Source organism: Ammospiza caudacuta, chromosome 4 (assembly GCF_027887145.1).
Source record: "Ammospiza caudacuta isolate bAmmCau1 chromosome 4, bAmmCau1.pri, whole genome shotgun sequence".
Taxonomy (NCBI): Eukaryota; Metazoa; Chordata; class Aves; order Passeriformes; family Passerellidae; genus Ammospiza; species Ammospiza caudacuta.
The window spans coordinates 70113-95995 of NC_080596.1; the positions used below are offsets into that span (position 1 = coordinate 70113).

At 41.5% G+C, this 25883-nt stretch overlaps 2 long non-coding RNA genes across 5 annotated transcripts; both read right to left on the reverse strand.

Annotated features, from left to right (window-relative positions):
• Window positions 1–215: 215 nt before the first annotated feature.
• Window positions 216–5561, reverse strand: LOC131557006 (uncharacterized). 3 transcript variants are annotated; one of them, XR_009274670.1, is made up of 7 exons: window positions 5041–5561; window positions 4158–4238; window positions 3476–3539; window positions 2709–2784; window positions 2283–2591; window positions 1825–1942; window positions 216–1230 (listed from the first exon to the last, which is right to left on the reverse strand). It is a non-coding gene; the product is annotated as an uncharacterized LOC131557006 (long non-coding RNA). The 3 variants fall into 3 exon arrangements; XR_009274669.1 differs by having other exon boundaries at window positions 217–1230; window positions 4158–4222; window positions 5041–5560; XR_009274668.1 differs by lacking the exon at window positions 5041–5561 and having other exon boundaries at window positions 219–1230; window positions 4158–4643.
• Window positions 5562–10637: 5076 nt separating this feature from the next.
• On the reverse strand, window positions 10638–15582 carry LOC131557007 (uncharacterized). Of its 2 annotated transcripts, none has more exons than XR_009274672.1 (6): window positions 14925–15582; window positions 13154–13218; window positions 12469–12532; window positions 11699–11774; window positions 11273–11581; window positions 10638–10932 (listed from the first exon to the last, which is right to left on the reverse strand). It is a non-coding gene; the product is annotated as an uncharacterized LOC131557007 (long non-coding RNA). The 2 variants fall into 2 exon arrangements; XR_009274671.1 differs by lacking the exon at window positions 14925–15582 and adding an exon at window positions 13746–13944.
• Between the last annotated feature and the right edge of the window lie 10301 nt (window positions 15583–25883).

A 25883-nucleotide genomic window follows, 5' to 3' on the forward strand; every position in this document is an offset into this window, starting at 1 on the left:
CCACTTTATTTAAGTATTTAAAAAATATTTTCATGTTTATAATTTTCATATTTATATTTATAATTTGTTCAATATTACATGAGAACACACCTGCTCCTGCACCGCAGTGGGGCTCCTTCTCCTGGGGACCTTGGGGTGCCCCAACGGCATCAGAGCCCCGAGTCTTCACCCCCTTCTCCTCTATTTAGAAACTACACTGGAACTTTTTTCTGGAAATAAAGACATTACCTAAATCCTCTCCCCATGTCCTAGACAGATGGATATTCAGTTATTAGTTGGCTGGGCAGCAGTTTCTTAAATAGAATGATAAACAAGATGTGAACATTTCAGCTACAAGCAAATAGGCAAATCTGAACAAGGTACTGGTGGCCAACACCAACCACCGAAGTTATTTTGAAGCAATTTTTTAGACAATAAAATACTGATACCACAAAAATTAAGCAAAAAGCTAACTACTGGCTAAGAAAGAAGGAAAAATTAACTTTTGACAGCAACAACATTCCAACCACACAGGCTTTTTCCCGATGTCATACCTTATAACTACCTCTCTTGGGAATTCTCATCATGTATCCCAAAAGGAATAAATACCTTAGAGCGTCCTAAAGCAAAAAGTAGCACACATGAGCTCCTCACACTCCCAGGAGGCCAGCACAGCGTGCACTGAGTCTGCAACAAATTCTGCTCACTGAGGGTCTGCAAACAAAGGTTCAACTGATGGACTGAACTGATTTTAAAGGGAGGTTTTCTAAGCACAGAAGCACAACAAAGAACAAGCAGAAACAATTCTTAAATAAATCTGCAAGTTTTATTTAGCATATATGCGACTGATTTCCACGCTGTGGATTCTGACTTGGATTCGTCTGTAGGTTCAGGAAGATGACAATGCACACTCTGCCCTCCCTGAGCCCCCCAAAGCAGCTGAGCGCTGCTCCGTGCGCTCAGATCATCAGGAGCTGGATTACACGTGCCTGCATGGACTGGAACTGCTCTGCTGCAGATTCAGGAGCTGATGGCAGAGAGGGGCTGGCCGAGGCGTCGTCCCAATTCCATTTCTGTGTGACGAGAAGCGGTTTGTTCCCAACGGGTGCAACAATCCCCAGCTCCCATCCGTGGTGAGTACCGATGGCACGCAAATGGCAGCCCGAGGAAATCGTGTTCTGGGCTCTAAGTGGTCGGGACAGGGTCTGATGTTTTGTTTTGTAATTGTATGATGATCAGTACAACAGGGCTCTGATGGATGACATGGCAACACAGAATTAAAAACCCCTCGATAGGATTACATCGACTTCTAGGAAAAGACAAAAGCTTAGGACCCTTCTGAAATCTACTTTTAATCCAAAGCACGGGGCTTGTCAGCATGCTGCACCTTCCAGCTTTTCAAAGCAGCTTACCTCTGAAGACCAGGAAACACTGATTTCTACATAAACAACGGGCAACCCCCAGGCTAACCTCAGCACCACTGTTTAATAGGGGACCTGCCAGCGTGCCAGTCCAGCTTCAAGTGTGCTTTACTTCAGTCTAACATCCCCTCAAAATTCTTCTCACATCTTCCAACCCTGAAATCTTATTTTCCCCTAAAGCTTCTCTCCATTAGCAATTTCCAAGTAACATGGTATTTTTACAACATTCAAAAATGTCATGCTGGACTGTGCTACAGAGTAATCTGCAAATACAAGCTTAGCAAAGTTTGAATTGCCTTGTCCAGAGAAAAAACCTACAAGTGAACACCTACACCTGCCTACAAAGAGCTAACAAGCCCCTGGCAGCTGCCAGCATCAAAGCACAGCGGATGTTTCTAATACAGGGTAAGGATAACAATATCACCTTCTGTTCTCTCCAGCTTCTTTTCCCTGCAGTCGTATTTTGCTTCTTATGATGTTTTTAGTCTCTGCATCTTCTTGGACAGCACCGAGCCCGACGACAAGGAGACGAGAGTCTTTCCCTGCCGGACGGAGAGAACCAGGAAAACAGTTAGAATAAGAACAGGGCAGTTTGAAATTCATACTTGCAACGAGAAGCAGCGCCTAACCAACAGAACAAAGGTAAACAAAGCATGATACCTCCCTGGGGACAGAAGACTCACAAACTCTCCAGGATTTACAATTCTAGCGACCAACCCCTTCAGGACAGCAGCCAAGTGTCCCATGGGGTGGTGCTGCACCAAAGAACCATCTGAGAGGTTCCAAAGAGTGAAATGCACAATATTTTGCAAAGACAAAAAATCTTGCAAAATAACAAAAATGCAATAGATGTAAACTACAGGGCAAGAGTACAAGTGTTACCTTTGGGAGCTGGAACCATCCAGGTGAGCACCTGATAACTGGATCCTCACCAGAGTTTGAACCCTTCAGGACACAGAAGGGTTTTCCCCAGGAATTTCACAGACTGAGTTTGGATAGAAGCGCGCTCGCCGGATCCTCAGAAACGTCGCCCATTCTCCAGGTGTCTGGAGAGAACTGCAAATGGCTCTCACGTAGTTTGAGCTAGTTCTGTAAGGTCTCGGGGGAATTTCACCAGATGCAACCAAATTGGGCAACTCCCAGTGGGACAGAAGGAACCCAAAGCTTGGGTGAGCAGAGCCGCAGCAAATACTGAGGAAACAAACAAAACAGCATCAAAAATAATAAACCATCCTTCTTTTTTCTCTTGCTTTTGTTTTTTTCTTATTCATATCAGCACAGCAATTAAAGAGAAGGCGAAAAACTCACCATTACTGAACATTTCATCACCTGTAAGCTGAGCATCCTTAGCATAGAGGACTCCAAAGTTAAAATTCACCGATCCCTGGGAAATAAAACCAAATATCGTATGATAAACAGTCAAACAGCAGACATAAAAATTTGTTTCCTCTAAGGACTTTCAGGTACGTATGTATCTTTGCATTACACATGAGAACATACACTTTATACCATCACCTAATACATAATAATTTACCTTTAAATTTTGATAGTATAGCATGAATTTTTAACTTAAACTGGTGATCTATTATTATTAAGTTGGTGCCTAAAGTTATTTCTGCTGTCACGTTCAAAAAAACATCAATTTTTTTTAACTGTAATGAGCAATTGATTTCAAAGTCATCACAAGCCCACCAAAACACAAAGCTCTGTTCACTGGATGGCTCTGTGAGCTAGAAGTAGTTAGGCTTCTACTTCCCTCTTGTTCTTCCAGAACCAATAAATCCTGTCAACAAAACCAGGATCTTTAGCCCACTGCTGTGAAAGATTCTACAAGGATGATGGTTGGATTTGTGTTTAGAAGTTTTCATTTGAAATGGCCAGTACAATGGATAAAGACAGTTCAAGTAGTATTACATTACTATTATTATTATTTCTATTATTATTTTTACTATTACTACTACTATTATTATCACCTGCTACTGGAAGAAACAAACCAGTAGTACCTATACTTAATTACTTTTACCTCCAGAAAATAATAAAGAAAAAGAACCAAACCAAAAAAAGTCACTTCCTACCTTTTATATCAAGGGATTAAAACTTTCTCTTGGGCTCTTCTCCAATTTATCAAGACTCACAGCACTGAAAGGCAAACAAAACAGTGCTTTATAGAAGGGCAAGTGCACATTTCAAGGCTGAACCACCAACTGATTGCAGTGACAGCAGTTACAACATGAATCGTTCCCAGAGCCTCTGTTCAATGGAACGTTCAGTGGAACTGCCATTTCTTTCCCAAAACACTAACTTCCAACACTTCCTAAACGTATTTGGTATTTTACAACAACAGAAGTTAGTGAGACTCTGTGTGGAGGTCAGGTTTAAATTTATTTCCTTCTAAAGCGCAGAGCTCTGTTCCATCACCCTTCACTTCGGCTCTACACTGAATCGTGGTGAGCATTTGAGGAGGGCTCAAGAACCAATTCTATTTCTCTCTTTTTCTAGCTCTCTCTATTCCTAAATAATTCCAGACAAGTCCAATGAAAAACGACAAGTTCAGCATCAAAGTCACACTTTTTCCCTTTGTCTGGTCAACAACAGGCTCTAAATCCACTTATTGCTGCCTTCAACGATTAGGACTTGCAAAACCATTTTTACATGTTTTACAGCTTTATCATAAAACCCACAGAACGCAAGCTCTCAATTACAGGAAAAGGTACACAGGCAAATATCTAAAGGGATCACTTATTAGTAAATACATACCTTGGTAGAGATCGCACTGAGAACCTTTCTGAGGGACTCTAAGGGACGCATGTTTTCTGAGCACCCTGGAAACAAGAAAAGCTAGGATATATTACAGGACATCCCCACTTTTTCTACATATTCAAATAGGATTTTTAATAAAAACTATTCAGTTACAAAAGAAGGAAGAAAACCAAGCTAATTTTACTCAGCTGTATTTACTGCCGATTTAGAGAAAAATGCCGGGCCGCGTCGGCCGCTGCGTCACAGGCCGCGCCGGCAGCAGGGCCTGCCGGGAGTTGGAGTCTCGGCCCGCCAGCCACTCATGTGCCGCGATAGCCGTTGCGTCACACGCCGCGCCGGCAGCAGGGCCTGCCGGGAGTTGTAGTCTCGGGCTGACAGCCACGGCTCCGTGCCCCGCCACCGGGAGCTGCAGTCCCTCCCTGGCATCAAACGGCTCCTTCGCCCCAGGGCGGGGAAGGACCCGAGGCAGCACCGCTCCTCCCGGATGCCCTCTCTTTTCCCCTCCAACTCTTTTTCTTTTTTTTAACTCTGTTTTTCACTCTTTTCCTTTTCTCTTTCCTTTCCTTTCCTTTCCTTTCCTTTCCTTTCCTTTCCTTTCCTTTCCTTTCCTTTCCTCTCCTCTCCTCTCCTTTTTTCCATTTTTTTCCTTTTTTTTCTTTCCCTTTCCTTTTCTTGTATTTCTAATCTTGGTTTGCCTTTCTAGCTCTAGAATAAAAAAGCAGCAGTAGTAACTTTCAGGCTACCTGGGAGTAAAAAAACCCCAAAACTAAAAAGATTTAAAGAAAACTATTTATTCCCTGGGAGCCTGAAATTTTCTACTGCTGCACATGACACAGAGCTTTTTATTCCTTCGCATATATAGTTGATATTTGATACTCACTTTATACACCGCCCGCTGCCGTCTGCACCGTTGCTCTGCAGGCAGAGCGCTGCGGCGTCGTTCGGTTCTGTTTAATTAAACTCGGCTAAATTAGGCTTGGTTCGGCTTAGGTCTAAAATCGTTTCGGTTCGGCTTTTCGTCTAAATTCGGCTTTTCCGGCTCTTCGGCTGAACTCGGCCCGGTTGGGCTAAAGTCGGTCATATTCGGCTCTTTGTCTAAATGCGGCCAATGTCGGCTACACTCGGCTATCATCGGCTCTTCGTCTCAAGTCGGCTGTGTTCAGCTACACTCGGCTCTTCGTCTCAAGTCGGCTGCGTTCGGCTACACTCGGCTCTTCGTCTCAAGTCGGCTGCGTTCGGCTACACTCGGCTCTTCGTCTCAAGTCGGCTGTGTTCGCCTACACTCGGCTCTTCGGCTCTTCGGAACTATTCGGCCCGGCTCGGCTCCCTCAGGGCGGGAAGGCGGACGTGACAGGACCCCGGCACAGCGAGGCGTTTAACCCACATGCCTGTCACAAACCCGCCGAAATACGCCCGCCCGCGGCGCCGCTGAGACCACAGCATGTGTCGGGTACACTTGAAACGCCACAGAAAATACCACCGGGGCCGCGCCGGGGTCGGTATTCCATGCAGGCAGTCCACTGACACCCACACCGGTCCTCCACTTCCCCGCCCTTTTCGCCGCCCTGTTGAGAAGGTCAATTAAAAGTCCGCGACACCCGCCACGCGCCACTCCCAAGGTGGCGGCCTCTCGGCGCAGGGCTGCAGTACCGCGCTCTGCCCACAAGGCGGCAGCACTGCCGCCCGCCCCAGCCGGGGCCGCAGCGCGCCTCGGGGCTGCGGGCAGCGAAGGCGGCAAAAAACAACAGGGGCGACCCCCGCCGAAAACTGCTCTGAAATAAATGCCCCAAAACAACCGGGAAGAGGGAAAAAAAACTTCTGCCTCTAATCTAATAGGATAAAACAAAACAAAACCCCAACAATTTCTTAAAAAAAAAAAAAAAAATTAAATCTTTTAAAAAAAATTTTTTTTCATATTAATATTCACATTTCTATTTAATAATGTATATTGATGTACACTGTCCATTTATACATTTGTTTTTATGAATACATTTCTATTTCATATTGCATATATCCCTAAAACTTAAATTTATTTTTATATTTTTATACATATTTTTACATAGTAAGTATCTATTCCTGTTAGGATTTTTACTTCTGTAACACTCACAGTACTCAAAATAAAACCCCTGCCTCTACCCCATACATGGCAAAAAAAACCCCTTTCATTTCAACTGTATTTGAATTAAAAAAAAAAAATTCAAATTTATATTTAAAATGTTTACTGATGTATGATCGATTTTGCATTCATATTTAGCGATTTATTTATAAATTTATATTCTATGTTACATGTGTTCCTATTACTTATATTTTTATATACTTTTACTCATATCTTTATATATTTATTATATCTTTCTGTGTTAGGATTTTTACATCTGTAACACTTACATTATTTAAAATAAAACCCCTGCCTCTACCCACATTAAAGCCAAAAAGAACCTCAGTCTTCTCAACTGTATTTAAATATTTTTTAAAATTCTATTTTCCAGGTTCATATTCACTTTTACATTTAAAATGTATACTAATGTATACTCTTATTTGTATTCTCCATTACATCTCTTCCTATTATTTATATTTACTTATATTTTGTGTTTATATATATATATTTCTATCTCGATTTAATATCTCAATATTAAGAAATATGTAACAATAATATCTACATTCATATTATTTAAAATGAAAACCCTGCCTCTAACCCAATAATAAAAAAGACCCCAACCCTTTCTTTTAAAAAATATTTAAATAGGTTTTATCCTTATGTCTGATTTTTATATTCGTATTTCTATTTATAATAATGTATATTAATGTCTATTGCTTACTTATACATTTATCTTTACCAATGTCAAGTTATAAATAAATTTACATTCTATACTACATCTGATGCAAGTAGTTATTTATATATTTTTATACATTGATTAAATATTTCTGCGTCAAGATTTTTACTTCTCTAACACTTATAATATTCAAAATAAAACCCCTGCCTCCACTTCAATAAAAGCCAAAACATTCCCTTTCTTTTAAACTATATTTACATATTTTTATATTTATATTCCCGTATAATGTTATTTATATTCTGTACTACAACTCTTCATATTACTTACATATATTTATATATAAATTTATATTCATGCTTTAGCAATTTCTCTTTATATATTTATTATATATTTCTATCTTAAGATCCACATTTCTATATTACTTATATTATTTAAAATAAAACTCCTGCCTCTAACCAAATAAAAACCAACGACACCCCTTTATTTGAACCAGATTTAAAATGCAGGAAGTAAATTTATTTTTCAAAATTAGAATGATATTTATATGGATATTTTTATTTATTTTATTCATAGATATTATATATATTAGAGAGAATACCTTCTAATAGAATCATAGATATATATTTTCTGTATTATATATATTTTTTTACTTATATTTATTTAAATTAAATATGTATAGATATTTGTATTTCTATATATATTTGTATATCTGAATTTATATTTTATTTCTATCATTTATTTAAAAACCCCAGCCTATAACCTAATAAAACCCCCAATTTACTTTTACTCTATTTAAATATTTTTATTTTTACAATCTATATTTATATATCTTTGTATATATATATATACATAAAAAATAGACTATCATTTACCGATATGATAATATGTTCCAATTATATACCATGTATTATAGTTTTATGTATGTATCTGTTATCTATATTTATGTTTACCACTCTAATTTTAGATTTATTTTTAAATTCATATTTATTGCTATTTTCATCTCTATATTAAACCATACAAGTTCACTAACCCGACACACCGGAGCCACAACGATACCGTACCTTTGTCAGCGCCAGCACGCAGCACACGCCCGTCCCGTCGCAGCACATCAAAACAAAACCTATTTCTATCACTAACGGAACAAACATCCCACAACGTCATTGAACCCCAATAAAAACTCAAATAAACCTAACTGTAAATCAATTTTAAATCCCACTATAAAGTAGCCCAAAACCTCTGCACATGCTCATCATAAACTTCCTCCTAAACCAGTATCTCAAAAACCCCAAAAAAACTCAAATACACCTTGAAAATGACACAACTGCTAATAAAAACAAGCACCCATTAAAAATTAAATCAAACCAACTCACGAGACTCAAAACTGTACAACTGACCCTGAACATTACTAAAAAAAGTCCCCAAAGCTCTACCTTTATGCTCATGCACAAATAACAACCTATCATCTATACAAGTTATTTGAAAAAATTAAAAAAAAAAATTAAAACCATGAAAATAAAAAATCTAAACTATTAAAATACTAAAAAATATCACTGCCTAAATTAAAAAACGTATTGCCTATAAAAACCCACCATATAAATGCCCCTGTCCCAAAAAATAAAAACAAAAAAAACTATCGAACCAGAAAGAAATCACAACTTAGGAACACCAAAACCAGAGCGTTCAAGAAGTCACACCACATCCCTTATCATACACCAACTACAAACAACAGAAAACAATACAAGGAATTCTTAAAAACCACCTTAAGACCACTACATTGAAAAACATTTAAAAAATTAAAAACTGCATCTAACAAAAGCCATCTAATAAATTCACACCCAAAACTCCAGCAGCCCAGCTGGCCCTACCAAAGCTCTATGTTTATGCATACAACAAACAAAACCAAAATCCCAGTAATACCCATCAGAAATCTATGAAAGAATCCTATTGAAATTAATCCTGCCTCAAATACAAACCAACCAATCCAGAAAGACAGCTTCACTCAGAAAACAATTTACACAGAGTTAATAATACCAAGAAATAAAACAACACACCATATACCACCAATGAATATCATAGTGAAGTAAAAAAAAAACACTACATTTTTTCCTTTTTGTTTTTTAAACTAACTTCTTTTATTAGCTAGAACAAAAGCTTTTGCCAGGTCTGTAACAACAACAACTTCTTTTTTTCCTTCTCCTTCTAAAATGTCCCTTCTCACTCCCAAATTCCTTTCAACTCCTGAGTTTACATCCAAGCAAAAAGCAAAATTCGTGCACTCGTGCGTCCGATGCTCCTGTCAGGTTCTCTGTTTCCCTCCACATCTTCTTACACTTTCAGTCCTCACGCTGTCCCGCCGTGATGAGTCTGACAGAAGAATTGGCACAAGTTAACAGAGCATTTCCCTCCCTCCCTGCCTCTGCTTTCCTCAGCGCATTTCAATCCATCCCAGGCCTGCAACGATGCACGCTCACCCCAAAGCTCACAGCAAGCACGCAGCAGCTCAGGCTCGCTCGGCTCCGGGGCTCTGTGCCTTGGATAGCCGAGGAAACTTCTGATGAGCCTCCGTTCCAATAAACTGGAATGCAAACTCACCTCCATCTCAGAGCCTCAGTGACCTCGCCCAGCCCCTTCATGACTTGCAGGCACAAGGATGCAAAGCAGCTTTTTGTCTTTTCTCCGGAGTGCCAACGGGTCAAATATGTCGGCTTTGACATCACTGATGACCCTCTCTTTGAACTCTCCCAAGGACACTTTTAAAGAAAAGACAGAAGACTGCTGGTACATCCATGTGGGATCAGGAGGAAAGCAGCAAGGATCCGAGGCCAGCGGCGCGGCCGGGCAGTGCCACGTCCCTGCCACCCTGTGACAAGGCACACGGCTGCAGAGCCCCAGAGCCTGCAGGCCCTGCAGCTGCCACACGGATGGACCTGGTTCCCTCCCCGGGTGCCCAGGGGGAAACCTGAGGGCAGGCGTCCTCCCCGAGGGTGCACCCGGAGCCCCGGGCAGGGACGGAGTCACCGGCTGCTCTCTGGGGACGAGACCCTCCCTGCAGGCGACGCTGCCTCGTCCTCTCCCTCCCCGTGGGACAGGGACCTCCAGGCTCTGCCACCAGCCTCCTTCCGTCAGCGTCCCGGTGCTGTGTCACAGCCACAGGGGTCAATTCGTGGTGAGTACCGATGGCACGCAAATGGCAGCCCGAGGAAATCGTCTTCTGGGCTCTAAGTGGTTGGGACAGGGTCTGATTTTCTCTTTTGTATCTGTATGATGATTAGTACAACAGGGCTCTGATGGATGACGTGGCAACACAGATTTATATTAAAAACCCCTCGATAGGATTACATCGACTTCTAGGAAAAGACAAAAGCTTAGGACCCTTCCGAAATCTACTTTTAATCCAAAGCACGGGGCTTGTCAGCACGCTGCACCTTCCAGCTTTTCAAAGCAGCTTACCTCTGAAGACCAGCAAACACTGATTTCTACAGAAACAACGGGCAACCCCCAGGCTAATCTCAGCACTACTGTTTAATAGGGGACCTGCCAGCGTGCCAGTCCAGCTTCAAGTGTGCTTTACTTCAGTCTAACATCCCCACAAAATTCTTCTCACATCTTCCAACCCTGAAATCTTATTTTCCCCTAAAGCTTCTCTCCATTAGCAATTTCCAAGTAACATGGTATTTTTACAACATTCAAAAATGTCATGCTGGACTGTGCTACAGAGTAATCTGCAAATACAAGCTTAGCAAAGTTTGAATTGCCTTGTCCAGAGAAAAAACCTACAAGTGAACACCTACACCTGCCTACAAAGAGCTAACAAGCCCCTGGCAGCTGCCAGCATCAAAGCACAGCGGATGTTTCTAATACAGGGTAAGGATAACAATATCACCTCCTGTTCTCTCCAGCTTCTTTTCCCTGCAGTCGTATTTTGCTTCTTATGATTTTTTTAGTCTCTGCATCTTCTTGGACAGCACCGAGCCCGACGGCAAGGAGACGAGAGTCTTTCCCTGCCGTGCGGAGAGAACCAGGAAAACAGTTAAAGTAAGAACAGGGCAGTTTGAAATTCATACTTGCAACGAGAAGCAGCGCCTAACCAACAGAACAAAAGGAAACAAAGCATGATACCTGCCTGGGGACAGAAGACATATAAACTCTCCAGGATTTACAATTCCAGCGACCAACCCCTTCAGGACAGCAGCCAAGTGTCCCATGGGGTGGTGCTGCACCAAAGAACCATCTGAGAGGTTCCAAAGAGTGAAATGCACAATATTTTGCAAAGACAAAAAATCTTGCAAAATAACAAAAATACAATAGATGTAAACTACAGGGCAAGAGTACAAGTGTTACCTTTGGGAGCTGGAACCATCCAGGTGAGCACCTGATAACTGCATCCTCACCAGAGTTTGAGCCCTTCAGGACACAGAAGGGTTTTCCCCAGGAATTTCACAGACTGAGTTTTGACAGAAGCGCGCTCGCCAGATCCTCAGAAACGTCGCCCATTCTCCAGGTGTCTGGAGAGAACTGCAAATGGCTCTCACGCAGTTTGAGCTAGTTCTGTAAGGTCTCGGGGGAATTTCACCAGATGCAACCAAATTGGGCAACTCCCAGTGGGACAGAAGGAACCCAAAGCTTGGGTGAGCAGAGCTGCAGCAAATACTGAGGAAACAAACAAAACAGCATCAAAAATAATAAACCATCCTTCTTTTTTCTCTTGCTTTTGTTTTTTTCTTATTCATATCAGCACAGCAATTAAAGAGAAGGTGAAAAACTCACCATTACTGAACATTTCATCACCTGTAAGCTGAGCATCCTTAGCAGAGAGGACTCCAAAGTTAAAATTCACCCATCCCTGGGAAAGAAAACCAAATATCGTATGATAAACAGTCAAACAGCAGACATAAAAATTTGTTTCCTCTAAGGACTTTCAGGTACGTATGTATCTTTGCATTACACATGAGAACATACACTTTATACCATCACCTAATACATAATAATTTACCTTTAAATTTTGATAGTATAGCATGAATTTTTTACTTAAATTGGTGATCTATTATTATTCAGTTGGTGCCTAAAAGTATTTCTGCTGTCACGTTCAAAAAAACATGAATTTTTTTTTTACTGTAAGGAGCAATTGATTTCAAAGTCATCACAAGCCCATCAAAACACAAAGCTCTGTTCACTGGACGGGTCTGTGAGCTAGAAGTAGTTAGGCTTCTACTTCCCTCTTGTTCTTCCAGAACCAATAAATCCTGTCAACAAAACCAGGATCTTTAGCCCACTGCTGTGAAAGATTCTACAAGGATGATGGCTTGATTTGTGTTTAGAAGTTTTGATTTGAAATGGCCAGACCAATGGATAAAGACAGTGTAAGTAGTATTACACATTACTATTATTATTATGTCTATTATTATTTTTACTAGTACTACTACTATTATTATCACCTGCTACTGGAAGAAACAAACCAGTAGTACTTATACTTAATTACTTTTACCTCCAGAAAATAATAAAGAAAAAGAACCAAACCAAAAAAAGTCACTTCCTACCTTTTATATCAAGGGATTAAAACTTTCTCTTGGGCTCTTCTCCAATTTATCAAGACTCACAGCACTGAAAGGCAAACAAAACAGTGCTTTATAGAAGGCCAAGTGCACATTGCAAGGCTGAGCCACCAACTGATTGCAGTGACAGCAGTTACAACATGAATCGTTCCCAGAGCCTCTGTTCCATGGAATGTTCTGTGGAACTGCCATTTCTTTCCCAAAATACTAACTTCCAACACTTCCTAAACGTATTTGGTATTTTAAAACCACAGAAGTTAGTGAGACTCTGTGTGGAGGTCAGGTTTAAATTTATTTCCTTCTAAAGCACAGAGCTCTGTTCCATCACCCTTCCCTTCGGCTCTACGCTGCATCATGGTGAGCATTTGAGGAGGGCTCAAGAACCAATTCTATTTCTCTCTTTTTCTAGCTCTCTCTATTCTTAAATCATTCCAGACAAGTCCAATGAAAAATGACAAGTTCAGCATCCAAGTCACACTTTTTCCCTTTGTCTGCTCAAGAACAGGCTCTAAATCCACTTCTTGCTGCCTTCAACGATTAAGACTTGCAAAACCATTTTTACATGTTTTACAGCTTTATCATAAAACCCACAGAACGCAAGCTCTCAATTACAGGAAAAGGTAATTCACAGGCAAATATCTAAAGGGATCACTTACTTGGAAATACATACCTTGGTAGAGATCGCACTGAGAACGTTTCTGTGGGACTCTAAGGGAGACATATTTTCTGGGTACCCTGGAAACAAGAAAAGCTAGAATATATTACAGGACATCCCCACTTTTTCTACATATTCAAATAGGATTTTTAATAAAAACAATTCAGTTAATAAAAGAAGGAAGAAAACCAAGGTGATTTTACTCAGCTATATTTACTCCCGATTTAGAGCAAAAGAAAAGTCACGGGTGCTGCAAAGAAAAAAAAGTGAACCATAAACGCCTACAGTAGAATTTTAAAACAAGTGCTTGGATAAAAGAATCTTATGGAACGTGAAGTAGAAAAAAGTGAAACCACTATCAGACCTGCCACTTTTCTCACCATTGTACAAGAACATCCTAAAAGCAGTATAAAGTCACTGCCTAAAACCGGTCATGGGATGTAACCAAGAACAATTTAGGCATTTGCTAATCTAGACAGAAATCTTCTCTGGATGCTAGTGTCAAATCACAAGTTTTGTCTTTCAGAAGCTCGACAATGCTGGAAAGCATTTTCCCTGGGGCTCGGGAGGGCAGGGGCGGAAGCGGGGATGAGTTTGCAGCTCGCACCTGGGCCATCCGAAGGGTACAGCCCGCCGGCTCCCCGCGCTGGGCATTCTCCCGGCCATCTCTGGCTTCGCCGCTCAGCGCCGCTCCGTCCGTTTCCACGGCGCAAAGAGCCACGAGCACTAACGCGGGCAGCAGCCCCGTCACGCCGCCGATGTCGCAGCGCTCCCTGCTCGCAACGCCCGACACGCGGCGGAGCCGCCTCCGCCCGCAGCACCGGCAGCAGCCCGAGGGAGACGGCTGCGGCTCGGGGGCTCCTCCGGCGCCTCCGCCAGCCCGAGGGCGGCCGCCCCACCGGGACCGCGGCAGCGCCCGGCGCCGCTCGCCCGCAGCGGCTCCTGCAGCTCCCGGCCCGCGGCAGCAAAGCACCGCCTCGCCCTCCGCCATCGGCGGGCGGCAGCGCCCCCGCCCCCGGCACCGCTGAGTGAGGCCGACGAACCGGGCGGACGCTCCTTCCGCGCTCCTCAGCTCCACGCGGGCGCCCACACGGAGCCTTCGCCCCTCCAGCGTCGCCGTCCCGCGCGGGAGAGGCGCCGCCAGCTGCCCGCGCACAGCCCCGCGCGGCCGCCTGGCACGCCAGCCACTCATGGGCCGCGTCAGCCGTTGCGTCACACGCCGCGCCGGCAGCACGGCCTGCCGGGAGTTGTAGTCTCGGGCTGACAGCCACGGCGCCGTCCCGCGCCACCGGGAGCTGCAGTCCCTCCCGGGCATCAAACGGCTCCTTCGCCCCAGGGCGGGGAAGGACCCGAGGCAGCACCGCTCCTCCCGAATGCCCTCTCTTTTTCCCTCCAACTCTTTTTTCTTTTTTCACTCTGGTTTTCAACCCTTCCCTTCCCTCTTGCTCTCCTGCTTCCTTTCCTTTCCTTTCCTTCCCTTTCCTTTCCTTCCCTTTCCTTCCCTTTCCTTCCCTTTCCTTCCCTTTCCTTCCCTTTCCTTTCCTTCCCTTCCCTTTCCCTTTCCCTTTCCCTTTCTTGTATTTCTGATCTTGGTTTATCTTTCTAGCTTTAGAATAAAACAGCAGCAGTAGAAACTGTCAGGATACCTGGGAGTAAAAAAAAAACTCCATAACGAAAATGATTTAAAGAAAACTATTTATTCCCTGGGAGCCTGAAATTTTCTACTGCTGCACGTGACATAGAGCTTTTAATCCCTTCTTATAGATAGTTGATATTTGATACTTACTTGATACAGCGCCCCCTGCCGTCTGTCCCGGCGCACTGCAGCCCCAGCGCTCCCTGTCGTCTGCCCCGGCGCACTGCAGGCACAGCGCCTCCTGCCGTCTGCACAGGCGCACTGCAGGCACAGCGCTGCGGCGGCGTTCGGTTCTGTTGAATGAAACTCGGCTGAATTCGGCTCGGTTCGGCTCTTGGTCTAAACTCGTTTCAGTTCGGCTCTTCGGCCGAACTCGGCACGATTGGGCTAAACTCGGTCATATTCGGCACATTGTCTAAAAGCGGCCAGTGTCGGCTACACTCGGCTATCATCGGCTCTTGGTGTAAACTCGGCTGTTTTGGCCACACTCGGCTCTTCGGTTCAAGTCGGCTGTTTTCGGCTCCTCTGGGCTCCTCGGGGAAACTCGGCTCTTTTCGGCCACACTCGGCTCTTCGGTAAAAGTCGGCTATTTCCGGCCACACTCGGCTCTTCGGTGAAACTCGGCTGTTTCCGGCCACACTCGGCTCTTCGGCTCTTCGCAACTATTCGGCCCGGCTCGGCTCCCTCAGGGCGGGAAAGCGGCCGTGACAGGACCCCGGCACAGAGACCCGTTTACCCACATGCCTGTCACAAACCCGCCAAAATACGCTCGCCCGCGGCGCCGCTGAGACCACGGCGCCTTTCGGCTACATCTAAAACGCCACAAAAAATCCCACTGGGGCCGCGCCGGCTTCGGTCTTACACGCAGGCAGCCCTGAAGACGGACTGGGGCCTTCAATTTACGCGCCATTTCTGCCCCCATCTCGAGAAGGTCAACCAAAAGTCCGCGACACCCGCGACTCGCCACTCCCAACGTGGCGGCCTCTCGGCGCAGGGCTGCAGTACCGCGCTCTGCCCACAAGGCGGCAGCACTGCCGCCCGCCCCAGCCGGGGGCGCAGCGCGCCTCGGGGCTGCGGGCAGCGAAGGCGGCAAAAAACAACAGGGGCGACCCCCGACAAACACTGCTCGGAAATAAATGCCAAAAACCCGCCGCTTACCCGACATGACCCAAACAAGCCCCGTTGTTTTAAATTAGATTTAAATACATTTGATATTTCTATTTTTCGTATTTATATTCACATGCATATTTATAGTGGACATGGATGCAGTATGTCATTTATACACTATATTATGTCTATTCCTTATACTATATTATGTCTATTCCTACTAATAATATTTATTTATCTTTTGTGGTTTTATAAATATCTTTATGTATTGATTCTATATTTATATTTTAAAAATTCTATTTCTATAACACTTTTATTATTTAAAATTAAAATCCCTTTCTAACTCAATACATACAAAAAAACCTTTCTTTTACACTATATTGAAATATTTTTATAGTTATAGCTTGCATGACTATATTCAAATTTATATTTATAGTTTATATTGATGCATTACATTAATAACTATATATAATATGCACCTTATTCAAAACTATACGGGAATTATTTTTTAAATTATTTACCATATCTACTGCTACAACTTTTTTCCCTTATATTTCTAATTTTTTTATAAATCTTTAATGTGTTTACTATTTATTTCTATACTTATATTTCTGCCTTTATATTATTTGTATTTGCAATTTTTATACTAAAACCCCTGCTTTGGCAAAGAAAAAGCAAAACCATTCATTATTTTAAACTACCTAAATTTTTTAAAATATTTATATTTATCATAATATACAACAAATGATAGATATATATAGATAGATAGATCACTTCCGTATTTATATCTATTTTATATCGATTTCCTATAATATTTTTAATCAGATATATACAGTATTACTTGTATTATATAATGTATCAATTTATGTTATTTTACATTTACAATTTATTATTAAATTTTTTATATATCTGCATATAGTTGCAATACATTTATATTATTGTATTTTTGTTTGGGTCGTATTTACATTTATGTTCTCTATTCATATATCTATAAACATACACAATACTCTATTAAAATTAGAATAACTTATTGAAACATATAATGACTTAAGTTACATGTTAAATTTTAAAATTGATCGAATATATAAAAATAAAATTGGCTCATTCCCATTGCTACACATCTATTTCTTTTGTTTCAATAGAGTTAGAGTCATGATTGTATATTTAAAATCCAATTCCTAAATGAAATGACAGAACAAACAGCACCAAATTCCCACCAATATCTTCCAAAAACATCAAGGAATCTCCAACAGCCAAACAAGTGTCAGCGAAAAAACAAAGAACACTCTTTACAATAACAATTCTCATCACGACAGAAAAATGGAACCAAAATAAAACAAAATCCTATAGAAACACACAGAGCAAATTACAAAAAGTACTTAAAAAAAGTCAAACCAATCTACTAAACTCAAGACAGTGCCACTCATCCTCAACGTTACTAAAAAAAAAAAAAACAAACACAAAATTCTACAAAATTCTACCTCTACACTAATTCAAAGAATAAATCCTCTGTAAAAATAACGTTAAAACCTGAACTAATTAAAAAAACGGAAAAACATCTCAACCACTAAAAACTAAGAAATTAACTACCCAAATAAAGAAATACTTTAAAAACCCACCATATAAATACCCATGTTCCCAAAAAAAACCCTGATAAACAATACTCAAATACATTAAAAGACAACAACAACAACAAAAGAAAATAAAGAAACCAACAACAAGAATAATACCAAAAAACAGATAAACTTAAATCTGCAACAAAAAAATTATTCCCAACTGAATAAACCCATAGTGCCTCAAGCGATCAAAATAAAAATACCACCTAGAGACAAACACAAAGACTAAAGACATACGTAACCATAAACCATGTCCCCCAAATTACCCGTAACCATAAAACATACACTACAATCGAACAAACCAAACACATAAAAGCCCTGGAAGACGATAAACACACATGCAATTACCGAGATTAAAAACCCGCGGCTATGAACGACACGACGCTCCCCCAAGCCCCCCAAAACAAACACTACACACTCACGCTAATAAAAGCCGCCGCAACAGAATTAAAATGCGAACCGCTGCTTCGCGCTTCGACCCGTAAAAACCATTGCGCGCCCTTCTAAACATAATACCCAGGGAAAAAAAAAAAAAATCCGACTACAAAACCCAATCCAAAACAAACCTTTACCAGCCCTACCGGCACCGAGAACCGTGCCGCTCGGGAAGAACACCGCATCCCTTAGCGTACGCCCGCTGCAAACCGAACCCAGCCACGCAATCAACGCCTCCAAAGCGCCTCCGAGCCGCGGCACCGCCGAGCTTTGAGCGGCCGAACCCCGCGCTCGCTGCCGGCCCCGGACGGAGCGCGGCTCCCGGCAGGGAAGCGGCTCCTGCGGCGGCTGCTCCGGCACGCGGGGCCGGCGCCGTCCCGGGGAGCCCCGCCCGCTGCCCCTGCCCGGCGGGGCCGGCACCGGGCCCGGGGCTCCCGGCGGCGCCCCGGCCCCGCGCCCGGAGCGGACGGAGCGGCCGGCACCGCCCGGGCCGGCGCAGCAGCGCCCGCGCCGCCTCCGCCGCCCTCGGCCGGCCCGGCCCGGCTCCCCTCGGCTCGCACCGGCGCGGCTCCGCCACCGCCGCCCTCGGCCGGCCCGGCCGCGCCGAATCCCCCGTGCGCCCCGGCAGCTGCCCGGGCCGTGCCGGCAGCGCTCCCGAGCGGGAACGTTCCGGGCCGGGCCGCGGGCACGACGAGCGCCCTCCGATGCAGCGGCACAGCCCCATTGCAGCCCTGCAAACGCTGCCGGAGCTGCGGCTCCCCGCAACGCAACCCCGAAACCGACGCCGCTGACGAGGCGCCCCTCACTCCAACAAGGGCAAAGAAATGTGTTCTGCCCTCCAATTTCACCCCCTAGGAGAGCAGAAAAGAAGGGGCGCTCCTCAAATGAAAGCCTTCGACTGATGGCAAAGGGCGATTTCGACCTCCATTCAAACCCTTCAAAAGGAGGGACACAAGGGCTGCCCCCTCCATTTAAACCCGAGGGTGATGAAAATGTGGTGGCTGCCTTCAAATCAAACCCAGAATACCACAAAAATACTTTTCCCATTCCCCTTAGAAGAGAACGCAGGGATTCCCTGTCACCCCAGGGATACCCCTAACAGCCTGGAAAAGGCAGCTTTTCCCGCAATCAACACCCTTAAAACCACAAGTCAAGAGGGATCCCCTCAGTTCAAACGCAGACAAAAAGAGAAAAGGAGCTGCTTCCTTCTCCTTAATCCCTTTTGTCTTCATAAGCTCCATTTTTGTTCCTGGGGATCCGGGGAGGGACTGGCAAGATGAAATTGCAAAGGGGAAGGAGAAAATTCCCCGCTCCAAACCCACACGGGCTCACCTGTTCGGCTGCTGCTCCCCGGCACAAAGATTCGTCCCTCGGCGCCTCCTTTAAGCGATGCTCCGCGGATCCAGGCGCGGATCCAGGTGTCCCCCCGACCCTGTGAGAAGCTCCCGCAGCCCTTCCACGAGACAGCGCCGGCAGCGCCCCATAAACCCCTCCACTGAGCAGCTCCGTGCAAAAGGGAGCCGAGGCAAAGCCTCCCCCTAAAGCAGCCTGGCCCCGGCAGGAGCCGGCCCCTCCTCATCCTCGCACTCACACCTGGGCTGCTCCGAGCCCCCATCATATATTTTTCATATTTATATTCGCATTTATATTTAGAATTTATATTACTGTATAATAAAAATTATATTATATATTGCATCTCTTCATGTTACTTACATAGATTTCTATTTCTATTTCTATTCATAGTTTGGCATTATATCTTTTTATCTCTATATATTTATTATATATTTCTGTATGTCGATTTACATTTCTATAGTACTTATATTATTTAAAATAAAACCCCTGCCTCTAACGAAATAAAAAGCAAAGACACCCCTTTATTTAAAACACATTTAAAATTTTAAAAATAATTTTGTTTGTCATAATTCTATTCACATCTAGATTTGTAATTTTCATTTGTTATATTTGTAGATATTATATATATTGGAGAGAATACCTTTTTATAGAATAATAGATATATTCTTTTGACACAATATATTTCTTTTACTTATATTTACATATATTAAATATTTATTGATATCGACATATATATGATATATTTGGATTTCTATTTCTATATTTTTTATTAAATCTCCAGCCTATACCCCAATAAAAGCCAAACAATCCCCAATGTATTTAAAGTATATTTAAACATAAATCCTGTCACAGCTGCATTGCACAGCAGTGCCCCAATCTAATCTGACACTTGTTCATCTCCTGGACCTGAATCTGAACCCGCTCACCTTGATCGCACCTGGCAGAACCATTTTCGTACCTTTTTCTGGCATTTCTTGTTTTTGTTTTTTTTTTTTTTTTTTTTCCTTGAGTTTTTGTGGCCTTTATTGCCTCTCTTTCTTGCCTTGTTTCTTGGGGCTTTTACTCCCTTTTTCCTTGATTTTTTTCTGGCATTTGTTGGGGTTTTTTCTTCGTTTCTTCTTGCCCATCTTGGTGTTTTTTCTGGTTTTATCTTGCCCCCATGGGTTTTTTTTCTGTTTTTCTGGATTTTTCTTTGCCATTTTGTTTTGTTTCTTTTTTTTTTTTTTTCTTGGATTTTTTCTTCCCCATCTTGGTTTTTTGTTCTGATTTTATTTCTTGCCCATCTTGGGGTTTTTCCCTGGTCTGTTTTCAGGGATTTTTCTTGCCCATTTTGGGTTCTTTTCTGTTTTTTTTTTTCTGGGTTTTTCTTAGGGTTTTTTTCCGGTTGTTTTTCTGGGATTTTTCTCGCCCATCTTGGGGTTCTATTCTGGGCTTTTTCTTGCCCATCTTGGGGTTTTCTTCTGCGTTTTTTTCTTGCCCATCTTGTTGTTGTTGTTGTTGTTTGGGGTTTTTTGTTTGTTTGGTTTTGGTTTTTTTTTTTCCTTTTTTTTTTTTTCTGAGGTATTTCTGGGATTTTTCTTGCCCATCTTGGGTTTTTTTTTGGGGGGGGGGGGCGGTTTTCTCGCCCATCTCGAGGTTTTTTTCTGTGGGTTTGTTTTTTGTTGTTGGTTTTTTTTTTTTTTCTTTCTTTTCTTTTCTTTTTCTTTTTTTTCCCCCTAAGTTTCTCCTTCCCCTCCTGTTTTTTTTTTTTTTTTTTTTTTATGTCTTCCTTCCTTCCTCCCTTCCTGTCCTTCCTTCTTTCTTCCTTTCAGTTCCTTTCCTTATTTTCTTTTTTTCTTTTTCTTCCTTTCTTTCCCTGTATTTCTAATCTAATCTTGGTTTTCCTTTCTAGCTTTAGAATAAAAAAGCAGCAGTAGTAACTTTCAGGCTACCTGGGAGTAAAAAAACTCCAAAACGAAAATGATTGAAAGAAAACTATTTATTCCCTGGGAGCCTGAAATTTTCTACTGCTGCACGTGACACAGAGCTTTTTATTCCTTCTTATAGATAGTTGATATTTGATACTCACTTTATACACCGCCCGCTGCCGTCTGCACCGGCGCACTGCGGGCAGAGCGCTGCGGCGTCGTTCGGTTCTGTTTAAATAAACTCGGCTAAATTAGGCTTGGTTCGGTTTAGGTCTAAAATCGTTTCGGTTCGGCTTTTCGTCTAAATTCGGCTTTTCCGGCTCTTCGGCTGAACTCGGCCCGGTTGGGCTAAAGTCGGTCATATTCGGCTCTTTGTCTAAATGCGGCCAATGTCGGCTACACTCGGCTATCATCGGCTCTTCGTCTCAAGTCGGCTGTGTTCGGCTACACTCGGCTCTTCGTCTCAAGTCGGCTGCGTTCGGCTACACTCGGCTCTTCGTCTCAAGTCGGCTGCGTTCGGCTACACTCGGCTCTTCGTCTCAAGTCGGCTGTGTTCGCCTACACTCGGCTCTTCGGCTCTTCGGAACTATTCGGCCCGGCTCGGCTCCCTCAGGGCGGGAAGGCGGACGTGACAGGACCCCGGCACAGCGAGGCGTTTAACCCACATGCCTGTCACAAACCCGCCGAAATACGCCCGCCCGCGGCGCCGCTGAGACCACAGCATGTGTCGGGTACACTTGAAACGCCACAGAAAATACCACCGGGGCCGCGCCGGGGTCGGTATTCCATGCAGGCAGTCCACTGACACCCACACCGGTCCTCCACTTCCCCGCCCTTTTCGCCGCCCTGTTGAGAAGGTCAATTAAAAGTCCGCGACACCCGCGACGCGCCACTCCCAAGGTGGCGGCCTCTCGGCGCAGGGCTGCAGTACCGCGCTCTGCCCACAAGGCGGCAGCACTGCCGCCCGCCCCAGCCGGGGCCGCAGCGCGCCTCGGGGCTGCGGGCAGCGAAGGCGGCAAAAAACAACAGGGGCGACCCCCGCCGAAAACTGCTCTGAAATAAATGCCCCAAAACAACCGGGAAGAGGAAAAAAAACCTTCTGCCTCTAGTCTAATAGGATAAAACAAAACAAAACCCCAACAATTTCTTTAAAAAAAAAAAAATTAAATCTTTAAAAAAAATTTTTTTTTTCATATTAACATTCACATTTCTATTTAATAATGTATATTGATGTACACTGTCCATTTATACATTTGTTTTTGTGAATACATTTCTATTCCATATTGCATATATCCCTAAAACTTAAATTTATTTTTATATTTTTATACATATTTTTACATAGTAAGTATCTATTTCTGTTAGGATTTTTACTTCTGTAACACTCACAGTACTCAAAATAAAACCCCTGCCTCTACCCCATACATGGCAAAAAAAACCCCCCTTTCATTTCAACTGTATTTAAATTAAAAAAAAATTTCAAATTTATATTTAAAATGTTTACTGATGTATGATCGATTTTGCATTCATATTTAGCGATTTATTTATAAATTTATATTCTATGTTACATGTGTTCCTATTACTTATATTTTTATATACTTTTACTCATATCTTTATATATTTATTATATCTTTCTGTGTTAGGATTTTTACATCTGTAACACTTACATTATTTAAAATAAAACCCCTGCCTCTACCCACATTAAAGCCAAAAAGAACCTCAGTCTTCTCAACTGTATTTAAATATTTTTTAAAATTCTATTTTCCAGGTTCATATTCACTTTTACATTTAAAATGTATACTAATGTATACTCTTATTTGTATTCTCCATTACATCTCTTCCTATTATTTATATTTACTTATATTTTGTGTTTATATATATATATTTCTATCTCGATTTAATATCTCAATATTAAGAAATATGTAACAATAATATCTACATTCATATTATTTAAAATGAAAACCGTGCCTCTAACCCAATAATAAAAAAGACCCCAACCCTTTCTTTTAAAAAATATTTAAATAGGTTTTATCCTTATGTCTGATTTTTATATTCATATTTGTATTTATAATAATGTATATTAATGTCTATTGCTTACTTATACATTTATCTTTACCAATGTCAAGTTATAAATAAATTTACATTCTATACTACATCTGATGCGAGTAGCTATTTATATATTTTTATACATTGATTAAATATTTCTGCGTCAAGATTTTTACTTCTCTAACACTTATAATATTCAAAATAAAACCCCTGCCTCTACTTCAATAAAAGCCAAAACATTCCCTTTCTTTTAAACTATATTTACATATTTTTATATTTATATTCCCGTATGTTATTTATATTCTGTACTACAACTCTTCATATTACTTACATATATTTATATATAAATTTATATTCATGCTTTAGCAATTTCTCTTTATATATTTATTATATATTTCTATCTTAAGATCCACATTTCTATATTACTTATATTATTTAAAATAAAACTCCTGCCTCTAACCAAATAAAAACCAACGACACCCCTTTATTTGAACCAGATTTAAAATGCAGGAAGTAAATTTATTTTTCAAAATTAGAATGATATTTATATGGATATTTTTATTTATTTTATTCATAGATATTATATATATTAGAGAGAATACCTTCTAATATAATCATAGATATATATTTTCTGTATTATATATATTTTTTACTTATATTTATTTAAATTAAATATGTATAGATATTTGTATTTCTATATATATTTGTATATCTGAATTTATATTTTATTTCTATCATTTATTTAAAAACCCCAGCCTATAACCTAATAAAACCCCCCAATTTACTTTTACTCTATTTAAATATTTTTATATTTACAATCTATATTTATATATCTTTGTGTATATATATATATATATATATATAAAATAGACTATCATTTACCGATATGATAATATGTTCCAATTATATACCATGTATTATAGTTTTATGTATGTATCTGTTATCTATATTTATGTTTACCACTCTAATTTTAGATTTATTTTTAAATTCATATTTATTGCTATTTTCATCTCTATATTAAACCATACAAGTTCACTAACCCGACACACCGGAGCCACAACGATACCGTACCTTTGTCAGCGCCGGCACGCAGCACACGCCCGTCCCGTCACAGCACATCAAAACAAAACCTGTTTCTATCACTAACGGAACAAACATCCCACAACGTCACTGAACCCCAATAAAAACTCAAATAAACCTAACTGTAAATCAATTTTAAATCCCACTATAAAGTAGCCCAAAACCTCTGCACATGCTCATCATAAACTTCCTCCTAAACCAGTATCTCAAAAACCCCAAAAAAAACTCAAATACACCTTGAAAATGACACAACTGCTAATAAAAACAAACACCCATTAAAAATTAAATCAAACCAACTCACGAGACTCAAAACTGTACAACTGACCCTGAACATTACTAAAAAAAGTCCCCAAAGCTCTACCTTTATGCTCATGCACAAATAACAACCTATCATCTATACAAGTTATTTGAAAAAATTAAAAAAAAAAATTAAAACCATGAAAATAAAAAATCTAAACTATTAAAATACTAAAAAATATCACTGCCTAAATTAAAAAACGTATTGCCTATAAAAACCCACCATATAAATGCCCCTGTCCCAAAAAATAAAAACAAAAAAAACTATCGAACCAGAAAGAAATCACAACTTAGGAACACCAAAACCATAGCGTTCAAGAAGTCACACCACATCCCTTATCATACACCAACTACAAACAACAGAAAACAATACAAGGAATTCTTAAAAACCACCTTAAGACCACTACATTGAAAAACATGTCAAAAATTAAAAACTGCATCTAACAAAAGCCATCTAATAAATTCACACCCAAAACTCCAGCAGCCCAGCTGGCCCTACTATGTTTATGCATACAACAAACAAAACCAAAATCCCAGTAATACCCATCAGAAATCTATGAAAGAATCCTATTGAAATTAATCCTGCCTCAAATACAAACCAACCCATCCAGAAAGTCAGCTTCACTCAAAAAACAATTTACACAGAGTTAATAATACCAAGAAATAAAACAACACACCATATACCACCAATGAATATAATAGTGAAGGAAAAAAAAAAACACTACATTTTTTTCTTTTTGTTTTTTAAGCTAACTTCTTTTATTAGCTAGAAGAAAAGATTTTGCCAGGACTGCAACAACAACAACAACTTCTTTTTCTTCTTCTCCTTCTAAAATGTCCCTTCTCACTCCCAAATTCCTTTCAACTCCTGAGTTTACATCCAAGCAAAAAGCAAAATTCGTGCACTCGTGCGTCCGATGCTCCTGTCAGGTTCTCTGTTTCCCTCCACATCTTCTTACACTTTCAGTCCTCACGCTGTCCCGCCGTGATGAGTCTGACAGAAGAATTGGCACAAGTTAACAGAGCATTTCCCTCCCTCCCTGCCTCTGCTTTCCTCAGCGCATTTCAATCCATCCCAGGCCTGCAACGATGCCCGCTCACCCCAAAGCTCACAGCAAGCACGCAGCAGCTCAGGCTCGCTCGGCTCAGGGGCTCGGTGCCTTGGACAGCCGAGGAAACTTCTGATGAGCCTCCGTTCCAATAAACTGGAATGCAAACTCACCTCCATCTCAGAGCCTCAGTGACCTCGCCCAGCCCCTTCATGACTTGCA